A 23597-nucleotide genomic window follows, 5' to 3' on the forward strand; every position below is an offset into this window, starting at 1 on the left:
GTAAAATTCTCTATTGAATTCAAACCTGAAATATCAAATATTTTCATAAATTTCTTCAGAAATCTACCCTTTTTGTTATAATTTCCCTTCTAGGTCCCCCAGATGCATCTTCACTGCTACAACTCCAATTCTACTCTCCGCCTACAAGTAATATTCCCTGTTGAAAGTGATTATTTCTCCCAAATTTTTCTCAAACTCCATAATAGCAGTTTTAAACAGAATATAATTATAGGCCAGTGTAATTCTCCTCCCTTGACAGTGTTTTATTTTATTTTCCTTCTATTCCGCAAATGTTCTAATTTAAAGAAGCGGCTCAACACTTCAGTTACTTTCAATGCTTTACTTAGTCAGATATCAAAATTCATACAATTATACAATACAATACAATAAAAGAAAAAGAAAAAACATCACCAGTTAAACTATGAAACTTCATTCGAGTCTTTCAATGACTGCGAAATCCTGGAACAGTCAGACCGAAGATTAGTTCATATGGAAGCATAGGTCCTACGCGGTGCATCCATCCGTAGGTGAGATTTTAGTCTGCTGTCTGGAAAACCCCTTCTTTTATACAGGCAGGACAGTAGTGTAAACAACTGTACAAGACTTTAGTCATGCATCCCTTAAGCTGATGTGGCATAGTGACTGGGTGTTGGCCAGACAACCAGACATCATGCACATTCCAAACTTAATACAATATTCTGTTCCTATAACACCCTGACATCTGTTACTGCATAGACATTTTCTGTTCCCATAACACTCTGACATCTGTTACTACATAGACATGTGAAATTGCACACATTAGCACCCTAACATCTGCTACTGAATAAACAGACACCATGCACAGCACATTCCAAACTTAATAAAGATTCTGTTCCCATAACCTTTTAACACCCTGACATCTGTTACTGCATAGACATGTAAGATTGCACACATAGCTGTTCTAACTAATTCATAACTGGACTGTTTTCATGACTGGATTCAATGAAGCTATTCTTCAAGCATATCTCTCACCAGACATGTCACATTTGGTCCCTAGATTAATTGAATCCTCAGGTATATTGATACATTACAGGATAACGTTTGTGCAATCTACATGCTATGTATCAATTCCAAATGGTTAATATAATAATCAAACACAAAATAAGTAATATTGGATGAACCAACCAATTAAAAAATTGGGTTGCTTTGGGTGAATGCCCTGAAAAAGTGTCCCACCAATGACTGTCTGTATCTGCTTGAATTTTTTTTTAGCTAAGTGTACTAATTTATCACTTACAATTACAGTTTTCATTTCATGATCCAGCAGAGTCTTATTTATTTTCTGTAAATGCTGTATTAATAATTCACTAGAATTTAATATTTTCTGTAATCCATGTAATGAGAGTCATAAATTATGCTTGGAAAGTAAAAAAATTTACATTCTGTGTCTGTGTTTTTTCGAAAATATATGTAGTGTTATACCATGTCAGATGTGTAATATTCTGAAAACATCCCACAAAATGAATTGTTTTAAGTATTGGAATACTATGATTACATACCATACATATATACTGTTCTGATACCTCTATCATATGTTAGTGGCAATACAGTCCAGAAACAAAGATTAACTGAATGTTGTAACAAACACCGTTCATATACTGGTGAGTGTTGCCTGCAAATCAATCCATTTAAAGTAGTAACACAGTGTGTTAACCGATGTGTGGTATTTTTGCTATCAATGTAATTTGCCTGCAAAATAGGTAACCACAGCTGATAAGGTGGGCCTACAAGCAGTGGTAATACTAATATTTGACACATAATTTCAGGTTATGTTACATTATAATAAATAAACTGTCCTGTACACCCCAAATCTGTACATATTGTAAAGTGTGGCTGTATAAACAGCCAATGTGTTTCTGGAAGCCATTTCTTAAACAAGGTTCTCCATGCATATTCATTAGCTGTTATTAACTTAATTTGAACATTATGTTTTTGCACCTGCACATATATATAATTTAAACTACATTCTGTCCAATTGAGTAGTACAGTCACATTCTTATCAAACTGAAAATTTGCATATAAGCTACTACTGAACTGTTCAATAAATTCCTTGTTAAAATACAAATGTTCTTTCTGTGGACTCCAAATAGTAGGCAACCACTGTGCCTGTAACTGTATTGCCTGTGCAATATCATAACCTATGTTATGCAGCTTACTCTTTAAAACTTCATTACCAATAGAGTTTAATGTTCCAAGTCCTACACCCACTCCTCCTAAGACAGTGTCATACCATGCTCGTTTAAATCGACACTGCTTAGTTGTAGGAAAAGACAGATTAAAATTTACAACATATTTTTGATATTGTTGTGCTACTTTGACACACATAGATTGTTTTCGTATAATCTGGTCAGTATGCATCATGTAATGCTCTTGCAATACATTTAATTGTGATGCCCAAGTGTTTCTTCCATATATTACTGTTGCATTCATACAAAATAGTACCTGTATATTTTGTATAGAAATTGTGGTATTGAAAAGATTTGTTGTGCTTTCATTTTTACAGAATTTCCAGTTTTCTTTAATTGTAGTATCAGAGCCACATGCACAACATTTTATGTCTGTTACAGTTGTTATGGTTATGTCAGTATTATTTCTGGTCAACTATACATAGACATGTCCTCTTCTCATTCCCCATATCATGGCACCGGATGAAGTTGTTATATTTACAGTATTACAACTTTCATTCGCTTCACATGCAAAATTACCTTGTGTTCGGTTTCCTTTACTTTTTCTCCATCCCCATTCAATTTTGGTTATGCGTACAGCTGGTGAAGCAGGTGTCCATGACATATTCAATGGAAAACATAAAAGTAATAATATAAGTGGTCGCAACAAAAATTGCCTCCATCGAAATAGATAGCATAATTTCTTCAGATACGGGGAGGTTTTCTCCCTGCAACCAAATGGACTCCACCACGATCTTTTCATATTTCTAAAGACAAAAAGAATATATTAGTGCTCATTCCCTTAAATAACATTTGGATGCCGGGACATGCTCCCATTTTTCCTGACCTGTCTGCAGTATAAGAATTATATTATCTTTACAAAAGCTACAATTTCAGCTGGTTCTGGCAGCCTATTTTCAGATGTAACCCATATACAGGCTCCAGCTATTAAGCCTGATTGCTTATCATTATTTTCTATTGTAGCTTGTTCAAGAGGTTCAAATACCTGTTGAAATGCATGAGTCAATAACATCCTCATTAAGGGTGTTTCACTATCAGTTAAAGGTCTATTGTTTAAGACACACAATGCATAATTTAAATTCTCTTTCCATTTTCTTAATGTAGGTCCCCGCGGTAGTGGTGCTGCGGTAGCGTTGCCGCCTCACAGCAAGACGTTGTCCCGTTCGATTCTCAGCTAGAGTGTCTTCTGTGTGGAGGCATGCGTGAATAGGCGTGCCTTCATTGAAGGTTGTGCGTCAGGACTGGTAACTCGGCATGTAAAAATCCACTACCAAACATTAGCGGACCGGAGTCCTGCTGTGGCGACCCCTAACCGGGATAAGCCGAAAGACACAACAACAACAACCATTCTCCATCTTTCTTAATTGAGTTTTCAATAACCCATTCATAGGTTCAATTAACCCTGCTGCCTCAAGGTAATAAAGGATATGATAAATCCATTCAATATTATGATCACTGCAATATTCTTGAATTAATCTACCCTTAAAATGTGATCCATTATCACTTTGTATCAGTATGGGTGTTCCATAATACAGTGTTAACAAATCTAATGCTTTCATGGTATTCTGTTGTGTTGCTCTTCCATAAGGTACGGCAAACAAATAACCTGAAAAGGTATCTACTATGGTACATGCATATTGACATCCTTTATTTTTTGGTAAGGGACCGATATAATCTATCTGCCAAACTTGTCCTGATAGCTTACTTCATGCTAAATGTCCCCTTATAACTTGTGGGATACGTCTAGCTGTATTATGCTGCCATACTGGACATTGTGCAATAACAGTTTTTACTGTGTCTGTTTTCAATGACATTCCTCTCAACAGTGCCCATCGATATGTAGCTTTTTCCCCCACGTGCCCACATTTTTGATGAGCCCATCTGCCTATTCCGATTTGATTGTCATAAGTATCAACCACCATTGTAGTGGCTATCTTGCTTTCTCCAACTGCTTTTGTGTTAAATAATCGCTCTAAAGTATCAGTAACACAATGCGCATCTACATGATAAACAGTCATTTGTATATGGGATTCATATATTTTTTGCCGAATCTGCTCCCATATCTCTTTCCCCATACTTCTTTAGTATGAATTTTCCACTGATTTTTCTGCCACAATGGCATCCATGTGGCTAAGCCATTCGCCACAGACCAAGAATCTGTGAATACATGACACTGAGAAATGTCCGTTTGTAGTGCTAAAAGAATTGCATATAATTCTGCATATTGACTACTCTTCCCTTCTCCTGTTTGACAAAGTATTCTCCCTGATGAGGGATTATATGCAACTGCTTTCCAATGTCGCTTGCCACCAACAAATTTTACAGAGCCATCTGTAAACCAAGCATTCCCTTTTTCTTGATTTGTCAAATCTGCATAAGATTTTCCCCATTTAACTGGGGATTCCTCTATCATATCTAAAACAGCAGGTTCATTTACATTTTCAATAGGGATCTCAGCAATTTTCTCATGTAAAGTGGGAATACCTCCAATCCCAGCCTTAGCTCGGTCTTGCATATACCACTTCCACTAAATCACACTTGCCTCCTGGGCATGACCAATTTTATGTGTTTTTGGCGAACTCATTACCCATTGCATATCTCTGGACACAGAATCACCTCATGCCCTACTTTCAATTGTTCTGTTTCTAATAAAGCCAAATAGCACCCGAACAACTGTTTCTCCAAAGGTGTATATCTACTTCCTGCCTCAGGTAGTTTCTTAGTCCAGAATCCTAGCAGAACGTTTTCCATACTGTTTTTGCCATAAACTCCAGTTAACATACATATCTTTCACTGATGCATTCAGTTCTACCTCTCCTATTTGAAGGGGCCAAAGACCCAATGCTTATTGTATTACTTCCTTGGCCTTTTGAAATGCCATTTGTTCCCTTTCTCCCCATTCAAAATTATATTTTTTCCTTGTAACCTAGTAAATGGGTGCTAATATCTGTCCAAGATGGGGAATATATTGTCTCCAGAATCCAAATAATCCTGCAAACTGCTGTGCATCCTTCTTACTTCTGGGTTTTGGAAATTCTAAGATTTTTTGTCTGGCCTAATATTTCCCCATGCCCTTTATGCCATTGGATTCCCAAGAATTTCACGGTTTGACTAGGTCCTTGTATTTTGTTGAGGTTGATTTCCCAACCCTTATCTTTCATGTGTTCAATTATTTTAAACAATCACGCAGTGTGTGTTCATCTGATCCTTGTATCAGAATGTCATCAATGTAATTTGTCAATCTAATATCTGTAGGCAAATGTATTTCATCTAGACTTTCTGCTACTATTCTATGACAAATTGTAGGGCTGTGCAGATACCCTTGTGGTAGGCGTGTAAAAGTATACTGCCTACCTTGCCATGTAAATGCAAACTGATCCTGGTTTTCTTCTGCAATAGGAATGGTAAAGAAAGCATTTGCTAAATCAATTACAGCATACCATCCCCCTTCTGTCTTTTGAATTTTCTCTATTAATGTAACCATATCTGGTACCGCTGCAGTAAGAGAGGCAGTCTGACAGTTTAACTCTCTATAATCTACTGTCATTCTCCATGAACCATCAGGTTTATTTACCGGCCAAATCAGATTATTAAAAGCAGTACTAGTAGTTTGTAGTACCCCTGCTTCTAATAAATCCTTAATTGTATTTCCTATTTCTTCCTGTCCCCCCGGTATGGTATTGTTTCATATATACCTTTTGTTTCACTGGGGGTAAAATTACAGGTGACATTTTTACCTTTCCCACTGTTACAGCTGAAATATTCGGAGAACTTGCTTGTAAACCAAATTGGTATGATCTAGCTGATAGATGTAAAGTCATACCTTTCAGTACATCTATTCCAATAATGTACTCAGATATTGGTACAGTTAGTACAGTGTATGTCCCTATTGGTAACTGTCCAATCTTCATAGTCAATTTTGTTTGGACTGCCTCAGTCTGTTTTCCACCCAGACCAGTTACTATCACTCACGGTCCCTTGAAATGTCTAGGATTCCCATAAATTAATGTGGCCTCTGCTCCGGTAGCTACCAAAGCTCAGACCCTTTGCATGTTTCTATTTTTCCATAGTATCTCTAAATTCACATATGGTCTATGGTCCAACTTCCAGGTAGATACTGAAGCTTGACCAGTTTCCAATGCATTTTTCTTTTCTGCAATGCCTGCAAACAGATCAGCATACTGCTGCCGTATCTGATTGTATACCCCGCCATGCAGATCGAAACCCTTTTCAGCTTGTTGTGCTATCTTGCCTTCAGAGTTACTTACTACCTCCATCTCTACTTTTGCTTCTACCTTTCGCATTTTTTTTTCAAACCTGTCCTTGCTCATTTGCAATAAAGTTTGTGTATCTGATCCATCTGTATCTTCCTTTTTTACTCCATCTTTAAGTAAACTAAAAACATCTCCTTCCTAGTTACTCTGTTTGATTTCCCTTCATTATTTTTTGTATTATTTATCCCTGAGCTTGATCGGGGTCCTCAGTCACCCAGATCAGCTAATTGTCTAATCGCTTCTGCCACTGTAGACAAGGGATTCCCTGTCTGGTTTATCAATAGCATCATAATGACTTGCTTTTAAGCAGGTGAGACTGTGCGTATGATATAATTACGCATGGCCGTTGTCATAGCTTCATTCATCATAATATCAGCCTGTCCTATAAAAATTGCCATTTTCATTCCTTCTTCTTTTAGTCTCTCTACAGCATCTTTTAAAGCATATCAAGGTTTATCATCGGCAGACAATTCAGATGCTGTTGGGTATTTTTTGCTACACCCCTGCACCACCAACTGTAATATTCTCTTCACCAGAAAAACTTCAGAATTCATCTCGTATAGTGGGATCAGGACAGAGAGTAGAGAATTTCTTTGCATCATCCCGATTGACCATTACAGTTCCTGCCCCTATATCATGCAGTCATACCACCCATGTCAATAATGATTCACCAGGGAGCTGTTTAAACTTTGCTGTGACATCTGCAATCTCATGAGTAGTGTAATCTTAGAGTACCTTATCCAGGACTGTCGGTCCCCTCTGCACTAATATTACATTACCTTGTTGGTCTCTCATTGCATTACCAGCCACATCCCATTGTGGTAATGGGACAGGCTCTATCATTTTCCACCTAATAGATGGTTTTACATCTTTTACCACCATTTCATCTTGTTCTGAACTACCAGCTGAGTCATTTTTCTCTTCATCCGGGGAATACCAAATGTCTCCATCCCATTTGTCTGGATCCCAGCTTACTCCAGCCACTGCTACTTGCCAGCGGATCTTCTTCTCATTTATTTTTCCTTTTCACCTCTTATATTTATAACGGGCTACCCAAACTGCAGCTCTTTCAGCTATGTTTTGGTAGGCATCCGTTTTATCCATTAACAACTTATTTTGGCATTGTAACATAACTATTTTAGTTTGCAATTCATCTATGTGTTTTTGCAGGTTTTCTGCTTTCAATTTCATCATATGAAACTGATTGTGCATTTTTCTGTATGCAGACAGCAGGATCCAGCCACATCTGCTACGGCACTTAATTCCTTTCCTTTCCATTTTTCTACAGTTTTAAGACATTTTGTAACATGTCTGGTTCATCAGAAACTAATAATGCATCCGAATTTTCACATAACCCTGTATTTTTAGACCATTCTGAAGCTAATTTACTATATACATGAACATCATCCCAACCCGGAATACGTTTTTTCTTATCACTATTCTTTTCCCTTGGTAACCTCTTTTTGAACATTTCGGAATCCTGTAAATTACGCCAAATGTTTTATTTTATTTTCCTTCTATTCCGCAAATGTTCTAACTTAAAGTTTATCAAGGGTAAAGAAGAGGCTCAACACTTCAGTTACTTTCAATGCTTTACTTAGATATCAAAATTCATACTACTATACAATACAATACAATAAAAGAAAAAGAAAGAACATCACCAGTTAAACTATGAAACTTCATTCAAGTCTTTCAATGACTGGGAAATCCCAGAACAGTAAGACCGAAGAATAGCTCATCTGGAAGCATAAGTCCTACATGGTGCATCCATCCATAGGTGAGATTTCAGTCTGCTGTCTCGAAAACCCCTTTTTTTATACAGGCAGGACAGTAGTGTAAACAACTGTATATGACTTTAGTCATGCACCCCTTAAGCTGATGTGGCATAGTGACTGGGTGTTGGCCAGACAACCAGACACCATGCACATTCTAAACTTAATACATTTTGTTCCCATAATGCCCTGACATCTGTTACTGCATAGACATGTGAAATTGCACACATTAGCACCCTAACATCTGCTACTGGATAAACAGACACCATGCACAGAACATTCCATACTTAATACAATATTCTGTTCCCATAACCTTTTAACACCCTGACATCTGTTACTGCATAGACATGTAAGATTGCACACATAGCTGTTCTAATTCATAACTGGACTGTTTTCATGACTGGATTAAATGAAGCTATCCTTCAAGCATATCTCTCACCAGACATGCCACATTTGTATCACAGCCAGTAGCTGCTTACTGCCACAAATCTACCATTATCATTTTTTCCTCTTCTATCACTACTGGAACCCCTCTAGCAATTAGTATAATTACTCCCTCTTTCTCCTTATATTCTGCTGAATATCCATCCTGCAGTCCTTTCTTTATAAAATTCAAATGCTTATTTCTTTCCCAATGTGTCGCTTGCAGCATTGTTGGTAATATGTATTTATGTATTTCTTAATTCAATTCAATACCCTTACATTTTAGTATACACCTGTGAGGCCATTTCCATCCCAAAATAATATGGATACTGTAGCCATTATGATAAAAAGTTTTATTTATACATTTTATACATGACAGCTTTTTCAATGTCTATTTCTAACTTTAACCACACACACTATAATGTTTATCAGGTCAATCCTTTATAGAATTGTTTCTTGTCCTCTCCATTTGAACCTATGTCATATTTTTCAAGACTTTTTTGCTTGAGGTTTTTCATTAAAACAAAAACAAACCCACCACCAAAGCACCCACTAGAACCTATTAACTTAAAACAACATAAAAAAATGTACTTCTTCAAATAATGAACTTTAATGTTCCTTATAGTAACAATTATCCCAAATCAACAGCTTTACTCACAGGCATTACCTCACTTAAAAGTAAGGTTAGCCATACTAATGCATGTTACAGCCTGTGCTTCCACTTACACTGACTGCTGTCTGTTTTTCTGTCTGTTCTTTTCTTATCTCTATTCCTATACCAGATGTAAAAAACAACTTGTATGCTTTCAGAAAACATTAACTTTTATCTTTCAGAAAATGTGCACTGGCTATCTTTAAGTAAAACTAAATTGTGCACTGTTCTAGTAAATGCATTTAAGTATTTAGGCTGCTAGGAAAGATATAGCATATTCAGAAACAATAATTTCAAACTTTATTTTTTACTGAGCTGTTTGTCTTTGTACCTCTTAATTGTACATTTCCCCTCAGCAAACAATGCTCAGAACTCTCAATAGTAATTGCCTGCACCTGTAGTGAGCTTGTCTCAATGGTAACATAAGAAAAGAATGTACAATTGCCTTCAGATGCAGACTTCTCAACTCACACAAAAAATGTGTTTGTGAAAGGAAAAAAAAACAAGCAAAAATCATTACATGTGCAGCAGACTCAGCACTTCTTATTGCATTCACAGTCTTTAGATTAAGGCAAGAGTATCAAATCCAGACATTCACCCATGCAAGAGTAAGAGAAAACATCTCAACTCTACATATAACGCATGCACTTTTACACCCTCTCCTCCACCCCAACAGCCCAAGATTACAGCATATTAATTTAAACTTACTTTTGTCCAGCCTTTCTTGTCTTTATATTGTACTGCCTACATTTCTTAGGGTCTATATTAGTTCATCAACAGCTTAGGTTGCCGAATCTGTAATGATCGACACCTAAGCGTCGAACTTGCAAAATTGCGAATGGCCATTTAAGCAAATTCTTTCCTCGGGAAAGAATTCAGCAGGCTGTCCGCAAACACAATGAACTTTTCATCCTAAATAAAGTGGGGGGGTCTTTGCCCCCCACACACCCCCTAACTAAATATACCAACTCCGAGATCGCTCCACACTGCCAAAAGTGCAAATCCCTGATAACAGCCAAGCAATTTCTTTCCCAAGGAAAGAATTCACTGAAATGACTGTTCGCGATTTTGCACGTTCGACGCTTAGGTGTCGATCATTACAGATTCGACAACCTAAGCTGTCGATGAACTAATATAGACCCCATTTTTTAAAACTAAAAAAGTACTTTCTTACTTTAGTATTTTTATCACATATAGCAATCACTGAAAAGACAAAAAGACTCACCCTCATTTTAGATCCCCCTGACAACATACTATGCAAATCTGCTTTACTATTTACATGCAGTTTATATCATGAAATGGTTTATACAAATACTGTTAAGAGCAAAAAAGTTTTACTTAGTTACTTTTTCCCCTTTTAGTGTCCTTCAAAACATTAATGATATGAATTAAGGTATATGCTTTTCATTCTACCAAGTTAAACAAAGTCAACAAAAAAGTTCAATCTTTTTCAGCAACATTTTATTGTAAATCCATATTTCAGAAATATGACTGATGCTTTATAGTCTCACATTTATTTACTAGAGTCAGTGTTGCTGGTCTTATTCATGTTTATCTCCATCTCCCAACACCAGACTCGGGTTCAAGTACAAGGTATTGTGCTAGTCAGCTCCTGAGCTTTTTCCTGTCTCTCAAACATTTTCCTTTGGAACACTGGAAAAAGTTTTTAAGGGCAGAGTTTCTTTACAAGCTTGAAGAATGAAAAGCAGACTCCCCTTGTGTTTGATTGCTCACTTTTTGTTGGACAGACTTTTGTATTTCATCCTTAGCTGTTCTGCATAAAAAAAAGTCTTTCATCCCCCAGAAAAAAAAAAAAATCTGAAGACAGTTGAATACAGTAGCTTGAAACTCATACTTGCGTCTTGACATTCTCTAATTGCTGGGATAAATTTGCTTCTCTTCTGTCTTGGTGTACATTCATGGGAGGTTATTAGGTTATCAACCCAGAGGTCATTTCGTGTCTAGCCATTTCATCCCAATGTAATACCATAGATACTCTAGTCAATATCCAGGACTGTATTTAGTAATGACTACCCATGTCCAGGAGTGTTGTGGGTGCTATCCCTGGTAACAATTTACAGTGTCGGATGCACTTGCCCAGGTTCTTTTTGAGCAATGTCATAGAGGTGCTCTGCTTCACCTGAATTAGCAGCCTATTCCAAAGATGCAACAGTCACTGGGAGACAAATCTATCTCTCCAGCACATTCTATTCAAGTCGCAGGCCATATTTAGGTCCTGGGAATGGGTAACTCTAGTCCTGTTTGATTTATGGATATGTAACAGATTCATTAGGCTTGGGTCAGAAACTGCTGTGTAAGCCAGGCATAAGTCTCCCCTAAGAAGTCTATATGACACAGAGTATAGTGACATGGACTTTAGCCAGTCTGTGTAAGGCACGTGCTGGAGTCCTTTGATCTTTTTTGTTAGAATCCTCTGAGGTCTCTCCAATTGCCGCAGGTGCTTTGTATGGTACATGCCAAGAGGGAGGGGGGGGGTTATACTCAATTATGGGCCTGATTAGTGACGAGCATAGAGGGGTTAAAACCTCCTTCGCTCTACGGGTGATGCCTTTGCTAATCAAGTGTGCTACATAAAAGGCCTTCCTTACTACAGCAGACACAGGATGGTCAAATTTAACGTCGCAGTCAACTTGTGATCCCAGATCCCTTACCACTTCATTAGAGCATAGCATATTGTTGTTAATTTGATAGTGTGAAGGGACATTGTTTTTACCAAAGGGAATGACGATGCATTTCTATGCATTCAGTTTGAGACCATGACTAAGACACAAGTCATTGGTCTGTATAAGACCCCCCCTGACTATACTGACATAATTTGGGGATTCAGTAATTTCACCCTGTTTGCTGTCATCTGCAAACATGGTCAGCCATAGCCCCTTAGTTTTGGCCTGAACATCTGAGACTTATATACCAAACAGTAGGAGGCCCAGCACTGACCCTTGTGGCACCCCGCTGGTGACAGGTCTGCTGGCTGGTGTGGAGTCACACACTTTGATAGTATGTGACTGGTTTGTGAGCCAGCTGTCAATCCATCTTACACCAAAGGAGTTTACATTTAGTTTGCGAAGTTTATCAGTAATGCCTGAGTGTGTGATTGTGTCAAATGCCTTTGCCAAGTTCAGATATGCTGTGTGTACAGATTTGCCCTCGTCAACGGCCCTGGTGACATTTTCAAAGAAATCCACCAGGTTTAACCAGCAGGATCTGCCCTTGATTAAGCCAAATTGGGTCAGATCCAGGGTTTGGAGGTCACCTATGTCTTTATTTATGAGGTCCATGATGATACATTCCATGGCCTTACAGATGAGGCTGGTTAGACTTACGGTTCTATAATTCCCTGGGTCTGTTGCTAAGCCACCTCTGTGGAGTGGAATTAACTGTTGCTGTTCTCCATTCCACAGGAACAAAGCTTGTGGATAAGCTATGATTAAATAGAGTACTCAATGGTGATGCTAGTTCATGTTTTTGCTTGTTTAAAAGACAACCTGGGATGCCGTCTGGTCCCATACAGGCTGTGTTTGCCTTAGATAAAGCTTTAATGACCTGCTCTTTGGATATGTAAGGTGGGACTAATGATGGCAAGGTTTGTGCTATGTACCAAGCACACTGCCCACAACAAACTGGAACAAAACAAAACAAATTAATCTATACATGTAAAAATACGACTATACTCAAATTTGTACCGTACAAATTCTAAGTCTGTTTTAATACTAGTGTCCAAGTCTGTAACCGTTTTAATAAGACGTTTGATCCACTTACTATAGTGTTTAACCAGAACTTCCATTAATTCAAAACCTTGTCTATCAAACAAGTCTAATAAATCTCTGTGAAAAATTGACTCAGGTTCTAAACCTGTAGGCTACTGATGGCGCAAGCCTTTAGGCACCACCTTCTAAATCGGCATATACTAGATAGGTTTAGTGTTTATGTAAGTTAATATTGTTTGGTGTTTACTGCTACTTACAATTTAATCTTGAAGTAGTGAGTAGCAGTTTCAATGTGTGAGTGTTTCTTTAAAGTATTCATGCGGAAGAGGTAAATGGTGATAGGCAAAGAGTTTAAATGCATTTTTTGTAAGGTGCATTTGTAATCTGAAGAAGTTTGCTTTGGAAGCAAATGAAAAGCGCTTCATTATTTAGTATTAAAACATAACTTAGACTTTTTTTCTGGTTGCCGTTCTTGTGTTTGTAAGGTTTGTGCTATGTTTGGAGGGGATAGGGAAGTGCAATTTGCACCAAATCTGTCCACTAGCAGGTTTGCTATCTCTGCGGGATCAGTATGTGATACCATTAGTCAGTAGTTCGGCACATGCTTGGGTCCTACCTTTTAGGCTACGTATGTAGCTGTTAAAGGCCTTATGGTTATCTTTGGATGTGATTGCTAGGCTTTTCTCATAGTTACCCCCTGGAGGATTTGACATTATTTTATTTGCCTGTTGAGGCTGAGAAGGGTGCTTTTTCATCACTGAGGTCTTGTCTTAGTTTTCTTAGACAACCTTTTGCATTTGTTGTAAAGTTTGTTGATGCTGGATGTCCACCAGGGTGGGTTGTTTTTACTTGGGGGTCTGATTTTGATTCTCTCTGGAACAGCCGAGTCTATACACTTATACAAGTGATTGTACAGGGCTTCAGTGTAAGCTTTGGTGTAGTTACCACTTCCAGCTGGGGGTGGGGCTTAGAATGCATTTATACTTTCTCCTAGGAGGGTACAGTTTGCCTTGGTGAAGTTTTTTAGTCTGACTTCACCCTTTGTGAGTTCTGGTGTTAGTGCCAGTTCAAAGGCAACTGATTTGTGGTCAGAATTAACTCATGAGTATCCAACAGTTGTGGTGGTGCATCTGTTTGTCATGTTAGTGAGGACGAGATCTAATGTTTGTTGCTGTTGCTGGGAATTGAACAATTTATTCCAGGGCATTTTTGTTAACAAAGTCAAGGAACTTTTGCATATGTGACTTAGGGCTGTAGCAAGATTCCTGGCTGATGGTGGGATAATTGAAATCTCCCATGACCAGAGTGTTTGGCAATATTTGGATTGACTCGTTTGTCAAATAGGCTTCATGCACATCTTGATTCATGGAGGGGATCTATAACTAGTAATGACTTGAATGAGGGTCTTACCCACAGTAATCTGAAGTTGGAGTAACTCCATATCCAGTTTAACTAGTTGGGAGGTGAATTTATCTCTAATATAGATAGAAATACCATCTCCTTTGGTTCTCACACATTCGCCTTGCAGTCTGAAGGTGTGGAAAGCATTGTAGCCTTGCAAGGTCGGGGTACTCTCTGAAGCCTTGAACCAGGTTTCTGTGACTGCACAGACATCTACATCTTCTAGTGATAGAAGTGCTTCTAGAGTGTGCAGTTTTTTGTTTAAGCTCCTAGAATTTAGTAGCATAACCCTTATTTTGTTATGACTGACAATTTTCATGTTGGCAAATGTGTTTTTGAGACCTTGCCTAAAAAAGGCATTACGGGGAGGCAAGAGCCTTTGCCAGCACCCGAAAGCCTAATGGTGCCAGCTGCAAACCATCTCTGACAAAGCAGTGAGGTTTGTTCACAATGTCATCCCAGGCTGACAGAAACTGCATCCCCTTTGAATGACACCAAAAACTAAGCCAGTTATTGAAATAGATGATTTTTTTTGTTTATAGTGTGGCATCATTATAGGTGAGGGTAATATGTTGCTCAAGGCTAGGGACATACCTGTCTGGGACACATACTCAGACAGCTCAATCATGTCTCTCTTCAAATGTCCAGTGAGGTGCATCTCAGGTCATTCACTCCAACGTGACCTATGACATAGTCATAACGGTACTTGTTACTGAGAAACCTGAGTGCATGTATGATCTGATGAATCCTGGCACTGGACAGGCAGCTGACCATGACTTTCTCCTTATCTAACCTGGTCAGTGAGATATCTGCGTGTCTTACTCTGGAGTCTCCAATGACAAGAAGATTTATTTTTTGAGTGTTATACCTTAAGGGCTTGGTAAGTGAGACACTGGTGCTGCTATGTGTCGTGGGTGCTGTGGGAACTGTGTTAGCTGTAGCAGTGTTGTGTTTTGGAGGTCTCAGGTATTTCACATTTTTTGAAAGAACCTCCTTGTATGTAGATTTATGTATTGGATGCATACTACATATAGGAGTAGTGGTACTATGTGCCTGAGTAGTGGTGGGTGAGTTGACAACTTCTTCTGTGTCACTATTTCAAATGCAAGAGAGCAGGGATTGAATATTCTTGGTGTAGATACATCTCTCACACTCTGTACTAGAGTGAATTATTAGTAGAGGATTCTCAGTGTACATCAGGAAGTTGCTACACTGCTTCACGAGACCCAAGTTGACTAGGCTGGAAAAAGAAACAGGGGTAGTCCAACTGTCCATGATGCTGAGTTTCAAGAACTGTTATCACAAAGGGGGTGCTTTCAGGACTGATCTAGGAGGTGCTCTGTAGATGGTTATTTCTGACAGGGGTTTTGGCTGGTGGTTTAATAGGTCACAGCTCACTAGCAATACTTCTTAGACCAGAAATGTACTAAAGATGAGGACTACCCTAATGTGCTATGGCCGTATCTAAGGGAAAAATTGTCGAAATTATCTGTCTGGCTATGGCTCACAATTGCATGGCAGTGTGCCATGCTGTACAATGTGCAAACAGGCAGAAACCCACTCAAATGTGGGCCTTAAATACCAGAAGCTAAAAACTTTTAAAAAAACTCAAAAAGAATCAATGAGGGTGGTTACTCCAAGCCCTAGACCAATCTCCTTCACCGGACAGGTTCCAATCAACACACTTCTCTCATAAGGGTGTAGATGGGCCCCCTTCCAATCAAAGATGGCTTGGAAAATATGTTCAGAATACAGTCACTACAAACAGATCCAGATGCAGCAAACCTGTATCTGGACTATGCTACAGCTACTAGCTACACTAATTTAGGTGGGAAACACTAAAAATGTTTTAAACAGCAGAAAAACACTAAATAAAGTTTTAAACAACTAAAATATAACAAGGAGACACTAAAGAATGTTTTAAACAGCAAATAAATTGGCTATTTAAAACACTGCTTGGTGGGAAAACAGAACATTGAAAATAATTTTCCACAAACACTGTGGATCTCCAATTTTTAATATTTTTTCCTTCTGCCACAGTTCTCAGGATCAACTGTTTCTGTTGGTATGACTGCATCTTTATTAATGCTTGGCTACTTTCTCATGGCCAGGTTTGTAGTATTCACTCAATGTGCCCTTTCAGCTAACAAATCTTGCAGCCGAATACCAGTACAGTTGCTTATGTGTGCTTTCATAAAATTAATACATTCTGTTCCTTCCAGTTTCTCCAGTATAACAGAAAATCTCAGGTTTTCTATGCTTTCATAAAATTAATACAGTCTGTTCCTTCCAGTTTCTCCAGTACAGCAGACAATCTCAGGTTTTCTCTGCATGTTCTGTCCTCTAACTGTACCATATTTTGAAACAGCTCTTTTTGAGAAGCCTCATATGCAGACAGCTTTTTCTTTATTTTGACATCTGAATAGCTGCTTAAAGCTTCTTCCATTGTTTCCATTATTTTATTTGAGTTGATATACTCCTTCAGTGTTTCATTTATTTTAATCAGCTAAGAGTACATTTGATTTATTTTCCATCTAAATAACTGGAAGCCATCTCTTGTACCAAAGCTGGAGCTTGAACTGCTTTTTGCTGAACTGCAGGATTCTTCCCAATCATTTTTTTCTCTTCACCTTTTCTAGTTGATCTTCTTTCAGGGTCTTTAAGTTTCTTCTTTGTTGGCATCCAGGCAGTGCACTTATTAGCCAGTAACAGAATTTTATTAAAGCTGACAGAATTACTAGCCCTGGTTTTCAGTTTCTTTCTTTCGTCTTCCCTTTTTTTTTTTTTTTTTTTTTACACCGGGACAGCTGAAATTAAGCTTCTGATCACTGTGCAGCCATCTTGGAAGTCCAAAGAAAGTACAGTTGTGTACACTTTCCATAAATGTAGATGTTCGAGTGTATTCACTGTTGCAGTCCATACAAAATGGGTTATCCGGTTCCCGGTAGCCCACAGCTGGCCAGAATACCAAAGTCTTTGGTATATGACGTCGGCTGCCTTCAGTTTAGGCCTGACGTCAGGTACAAAGGAAGGCAGCTGACGCCATTTCCAAAGTTTTTCTTGCCTTAACTGCCAGGAGCCCCCCAAAAAAGGTTAGACCATGAAAAGAAAAATCCAGTCTGTGCCCTAGGGAAAAAGGGGGGATGGAAGGGGGGGTAACCAGGACTGCAACAGTGAATACACTCAAACATCTATATGTATGGTAAGTGTACACAACTGTACTATGTTCATGTTTCACTGTTGCAGTCCTTACAAAATGGGTTGATTCACAAAGCCCAGGAAAAAACAAAACAAAAGGGAGGAGGAACACCCACTGATTAAGGGTTGGTAAGGATGCCCTGCAACACTGCAGTGGCAAAACCAGCCCTGGACTTAGAAAACAAAGGTAAATTGTAATGTTTAGTGAAAGTGTGGACAGAAGTCCAGGTAGCTGCTTCCTGGATGTCCCTAGTAGGTACACCTCTTAAAAAAGCTGCTGATGTAGAGGCTGCCCTAGTAGAATGGGTCCTAATACTCTGATGAGGAACCTTGCCATGCTGTAAGTAACAAAAGTGAATACAATGCACAATCCACTTAGAAATAGCCTTGCCCTGAGCTCCAGCAGCAAAACTGACCAACAACAGATCCGACTTTTGAAAAGGTTTAGTCTTGTCCAGGTAAAATCTAAGCTGTCTATGCACATCCAGGGAATACAGTAACCTTTCCCCTTTATTCTGAGGATTAGGAAAGAAAGTAGGCAGGTGGGGGTAGACTGGTTAAGAGTCAGGCTAGAAACCACCTTAGGCATAAAGGAGGGATTAGTTCAAAGAGAAACCCGATCCACATGGAAGATGATAAAAAGCTCTACTGCCATTAAGGTCTGAAGCTCAGAAACCCTTCTAGCTGAAGTAATAGCCAAGAGAAAGGCAGTTTTCCAGGAGAGAAACTTCAGGTCTGCTGAGGCCACTGGTTCAAAAGGAGGCAGAGTAAGTTTCTCAAATACAAAATTGAGATCCCAAGCAGGAGTAGGTGTCCTTCTGGGAGGCTTTAAATTGCTAGCTCCCCTGAGGAAGTGTTTCATTAAGGGATGAGAGAAAATGGGATGCTCAAAGGAACAATGAGCAGAAATAACTAAAGCATGAATCTTGATAGAAGAAAAGGAAAGTCCACCATTAAGCAAGCCTGCCATATAGTCAATAATAAGAGGAAGAGTAGGTTGAGAAGGGTCTTCCCTTCTAGTTTGCATCCAAATGGAGAATCTTTTCCACTTATCTGCATAAGATTTCCTAGTGCTAGGCCTCCTGGCCTCACGAAGGACCTCAACCACCTGTTGGGAAAGGTTTAAATTATGAACTAAGCTGCCAAATGCAGAGTCTAAAGATGAGGATGCAGAATTTCCCCCCCTCCTGAACCAAGAAATCTGGTATCAGGGGAAGATGCCAAGGCTGAGACTGGGAGAGACTGTGAAGCAGTGGATACCAATGTTGTCTGGGCCAGTTTGGAGCTATGATGATGGCCCTTGTTTTTTTGTCTCTTATCTTTAATAGCACTCTGGGAAGAAGAGGCAGAGGAGTGAATGCATATATTGAGAGCTCTGTCCAGGAGAATGACAGCGCATCCACTTTCCAAGCTTTGTTGTGATGATCCCTGGTAAAAAAGGTTGGAAGAAGGTGGTTGGTTGGTTGGAAATGAGGAGAGATTCACCTGGGGAGTGCCCCAACACTGAATGATGCGATAGAAGATGGTCTTGTTTAGTTGCCACTCATGAGGATCCAGGGCCTGCCTGCTCAACCGGTCTGCCAAGGTGTTGAGCTTTCCTGGAAGAAATTGAGCTATCAGATTAATGCCCATGGAAGCTGCTATGGACCATAGTATCATGCTTTGTCTGCACAGGGGGTAAGAGTGATTCCCTCCCTGCTTGTTGATGTACCACATGATTGTGGTGGTGTCTGTCTTGACCAGAAGAGTACCAGGAGAGAGAAGATTCTTGAAAACCATTAAGGCCTGCTGGACTGTCATCAATTCCTTCAGATTTATGTGCAAATGAACCTGTTGAGAGTTCCAAGTCCCATGAATGCATCTGCCCTCTAATGTGCTCCCCAAGCGTAGTCCGAGGCATCTGTGGTGACAGTCTGGCTGGCAGGAGTTGGACAGAAAGGCAGGCATTTGTTCTGTGCACAGGCCGTCACCCACCAAAGAAACTCCATCTGCAGGCAGGGAATCAGAGGAAGCATCAAGTCTAAATCCTGAATGTGTTGACACCAAAGATTTTTGAGGTGCCATTGTATTTTCCTCATATGCAGTCTGGTATATGGAATCATCAGAATACATGAAGCCATGAATCCCAGGGCTTGCAGGATCTCCCTTGCAGAGCTGGGTCATGCTTGCCAAATTTTTGAAGTAACTCGGAAGATCCATTTGTTTCTCTTGAGGGAGGAATACCATCTGGGCGGCTGTGTTCAGGCTTGCTCCCAGGAATACAATCTCCCTGGTGGGTACCAATTTTGACTTCTTTTCATTGATGGTGTAGCCCAAAGAGGTGAGAAGATTCTTTACAAAGTCCAAATCCTTTAGAAGTTGCTCTGGAGAGTTTGCCTGAATAAGACAATCGTCCAAGTAAGGGTAAATTTGAATGTTTCTTTGTCTTCAAAAAGCAATGACTGGAGCCAGGCATTTTGCAAAAACTATGGGAGCAGTAGATAAGCCAAAGGGCAGTGCAGAGAATTGGAAGTGCTTGTTCCCCACCCTGAAGCGAAGGAACTGCCTGCAGCTTTCCCTTATTGGAATGTGCAGATAAGCTTCTTTGATATCCAAAGTCACCAGCCAGGAATCCTTGGCCAGCATTGGCAGCAACTGCTGAAGAGTGAGCATCTTGAATTTTGGAATCACCAGAAACGTGTTTAGAATGGACAAGTCCAGAATAGGGCACCAGGTGCCCCCTTTTTTGGGAACCAGGAAAAGTCTTGAGTAGAAACCATGGCCTATCTGTAGTGCAGGAACTGGCTCCATTGCTCCCAGGTTTAGCAAAGAAGAAACTTGTTTTTCTGCTTCTGCCCTTTGATTTGGGGGGATATCTGGGTATCCTTGGTGGACCGGGAAGGTGTGAAAGGAGAACTTGTAGCCTTGGGATACTATTTTGAGCACCCATTTGTTGTCTGTGATGGTGAACCAGACATCTGCAAAAATGGCTAACCTTCCCTCCAAAGGAAACCCTGGACCCGCAGAGACAGGCAGGAGAAGGCCGGAGTCATTGGGAATGCTTGCTTTGGGAAGTTTGCTTAAAACTCCCCGATTTTGAAGAGGAAGCCTGCCAGTGCTTAGCCTTTTGTGGGGTGGAAGTCTGTCCCTTAGAAGACCTCTAACCCCTAGGCCTAGTGCGACCCTGTTTACTAGGGTCAGGAAAAGTCCAATTCTTAGAAGGGTAATGTCTACTAAAATGAGGAGACTGAGCTTGCAGAAAGTCCTTAACAGTTTGCATAGATATGGCCTTATCCTCCAATTTTTTCAACACCTCTTCTGCTTTGCTACCAAAAAGATTGTCCTTGTGCAAAGGCACATCCAGTAATTTAGATTTGACAGGTTCAGAAAGGGGCTGTTCCCTGAGCCGAGCATGTCTTCTAATGACAGAACCAGTGGCTGCTGCCCTGCAAGAAGCCTCCAAAGTGTCGAAACCACACTGTAGAGAATGTTTAGTAACAAGAGGCGCAGAATTCAATAAATCTTGCATGTCCTTACTCTCCATCAGGGAAGGAACACCAGCAAATTTAGCCTTAATAGCTTCCAAAGTATGCTGCTGATAACTAAGCATATGAAAAAGACAATTAACAGACCTAATAGCCAGGGTGGAAGAAATATAAACCTTTTTACCCCCCCTATCCAAGGCCCTGTCAGAAGGAACAGGATTTTTAACAACCATGGCTATAACACCCTTAGGGCCCTAAGAAATAATTTCTGGATCAGCAGTAGGATTCTTGAAAAGGAACTGATGAGAATCAGGAACTCCATAATACCTGTCAGGCTTTCTGGGAGCAGGGGGAACAGAATTAGGAGTCAAAGAATTCTCCATGAAAACATCATCAACAACTTCCAAAACTGGAGGAATAGCCAAAGGCTTATGCTGTGGCAAATCCAAGAATTCCCTAATCAGTTTCTTAGACTGAGGGTAGTCCTGACTTTCCCATTTGAAATGCTCCCTAGGAGTATTCAGAGTAACTCCAAACAAAAAATCTTCTGGAGGGGAGGCAGAAGGGACAGAGTCTTCTGCACCAGAATCCTCAAAACCAGAATAAAGTTGAGAGTTTCCCTCTTCATCAGTAGCTTTGCTGGAAACCTCAGAGTCTGAGGCAGACAAAACTTCTGGGGACAATTCCCTAGCCCTCTTAGAAGGAGGTGGCTGAGAGCCCCTGATAAGGGTCAAGAGATCACTAGCCATTTTAATCATCTGAGACTGAGGCATTTGAGGGGTGGGCCGGTACCTGCTTTGGAGTAGAGTTTCTGCTGGAAGGCCTGCTAGAAAGCCGGAGGGACTCAGGAGGCCTAGCCACTGCAGTAGCCTGAACCAAGGTCGTCAGTCTGGAGCTGTTCTCTGGGAGGATAAAAGAGGTCTCAGAAGCCGGCTCCGGATCCATTAGAGGCGGCGACTGGCACAGGGTCAGAAGATGAAGTGGAAACCTGTGGCGGAAAGGAGGACTCAGAAAAGGCCTCCACAGACACCTGCTGATGAATATCCGTGGACTGCAGGGGCAAGAAAAGCGCCTCACTGACTACTGCTGGGCCAACAACCAACTTAACAGGGACGTCGTTGGCTAATTTCACCCTAAGCCTCTCACGGTCCTTATCCTTGCACTTCTTAGGAACATCTGAAGTGGGGAGACCCGAAGACACCAAACCAACGAACTTAGGCCAGACTCTGAAATGCTTGAACAAGATCCTAGCTCTACGGCATATGGTACACGGGTTGAAAGAAGCACAGAGAACACAATTAGGGACGTTGTGCTCAAGGCCCAAACAAGTAATACAGTACGAGTGAAAATCACAGTGCGGAATCTGTTTTCCACAGGCAAGACAGTTATTAACTTTTTCTGACATTCGTCAAAACAAGAAAAGAGGGTCCCCAATGGGGTACTTATCTAAGGATGTCTTCAACTAAGCAGTCGGAATACAAAAAGAAGGTACTTGGCTGACTGGCACTCGTGCAAAATGCTTCTGCTTCAGGCTACACGGCAAGAAAGATTGAAGACATGGCGTCGGCTGCCTTCCTTTGTACCAGGCATCCTGATGTCAGGCCTAAACTGAAGGCAGCCGATGTCTTATACCAAGGACTTTGGTATTCTGGCTGACTGTGGGCTACCGGGAGCCAGATAACCCATTTTGTAAGGACTGCAACAATGAAACACGATGAACGTCCAAAGTACTGGGAGCAATTAATTAGGGAGGAAAAAGTAATAAAGTATATAGGCAAACAGAAAGGGATATGGGAATCTTAAATGAAAGACATGTTCTAGTACAGTTTTTAGTTAAATCTAGAACAAATATTGCTTTTAAAAAAGGACAATTCTTGAAACTTTCACATAATCAACAGTATCCAAGCATATGGTAATGTTCATTCTGTTAATTAAATTCTCCTGAATTTTCTAGAAGTCAGGAGTCTGAGGACACTGAGATGTTTTGTAAACCAGAACCAGAACTGGACCAACAAAGCAGGCTTGCTGCAGTTGGACATCAACAGCCAGTGAACAGACATGGACTCAGTTTTTTTCAAACAGCTTTATGGAATTATTACTTATGATACAGGCAAACCTATATTTATATAAAGGTAATCAAACCATATGAAAAACAAACTAAAAATATGCCTCTGTACAAGTGAAGGTTCAAATTTGAATATACAAAAAGCACTTGCAATGTGTTGCAATAAATTCCAAAAGCTGCCAAGTGGTGAATTCCAAAGAAAACTTCCTTTTATTGACACAAATACAGGCTTAAGGGTAGAGAGACTCACAAGTGATGCTAGCGAAATAGATAGATTTGTGGGAGAATTACATGAGAGGTTCAAGCATAGGGGATATCCCAGTAAGATAGTTAGCAATTTATTAGGATTGGAAGGTGCAAGAAGAGAGACTAGGGAAGGAGAACAAAGGGTAAAA

The sequence above is a fragment of the Protopterus annectens genome, chromosome 4.part0, assembly GCF_019279795.1.
Source record: "Protopterus annectens isolate FY-2018-M chromosome 4.part0, PAN1.0, whole genome shotgun sequence".
NCBI lineage: Eukaryota > Metazoa > Chordata > Ceratodontiformes > Protopteridae > Protopterus > Protopterus annectens.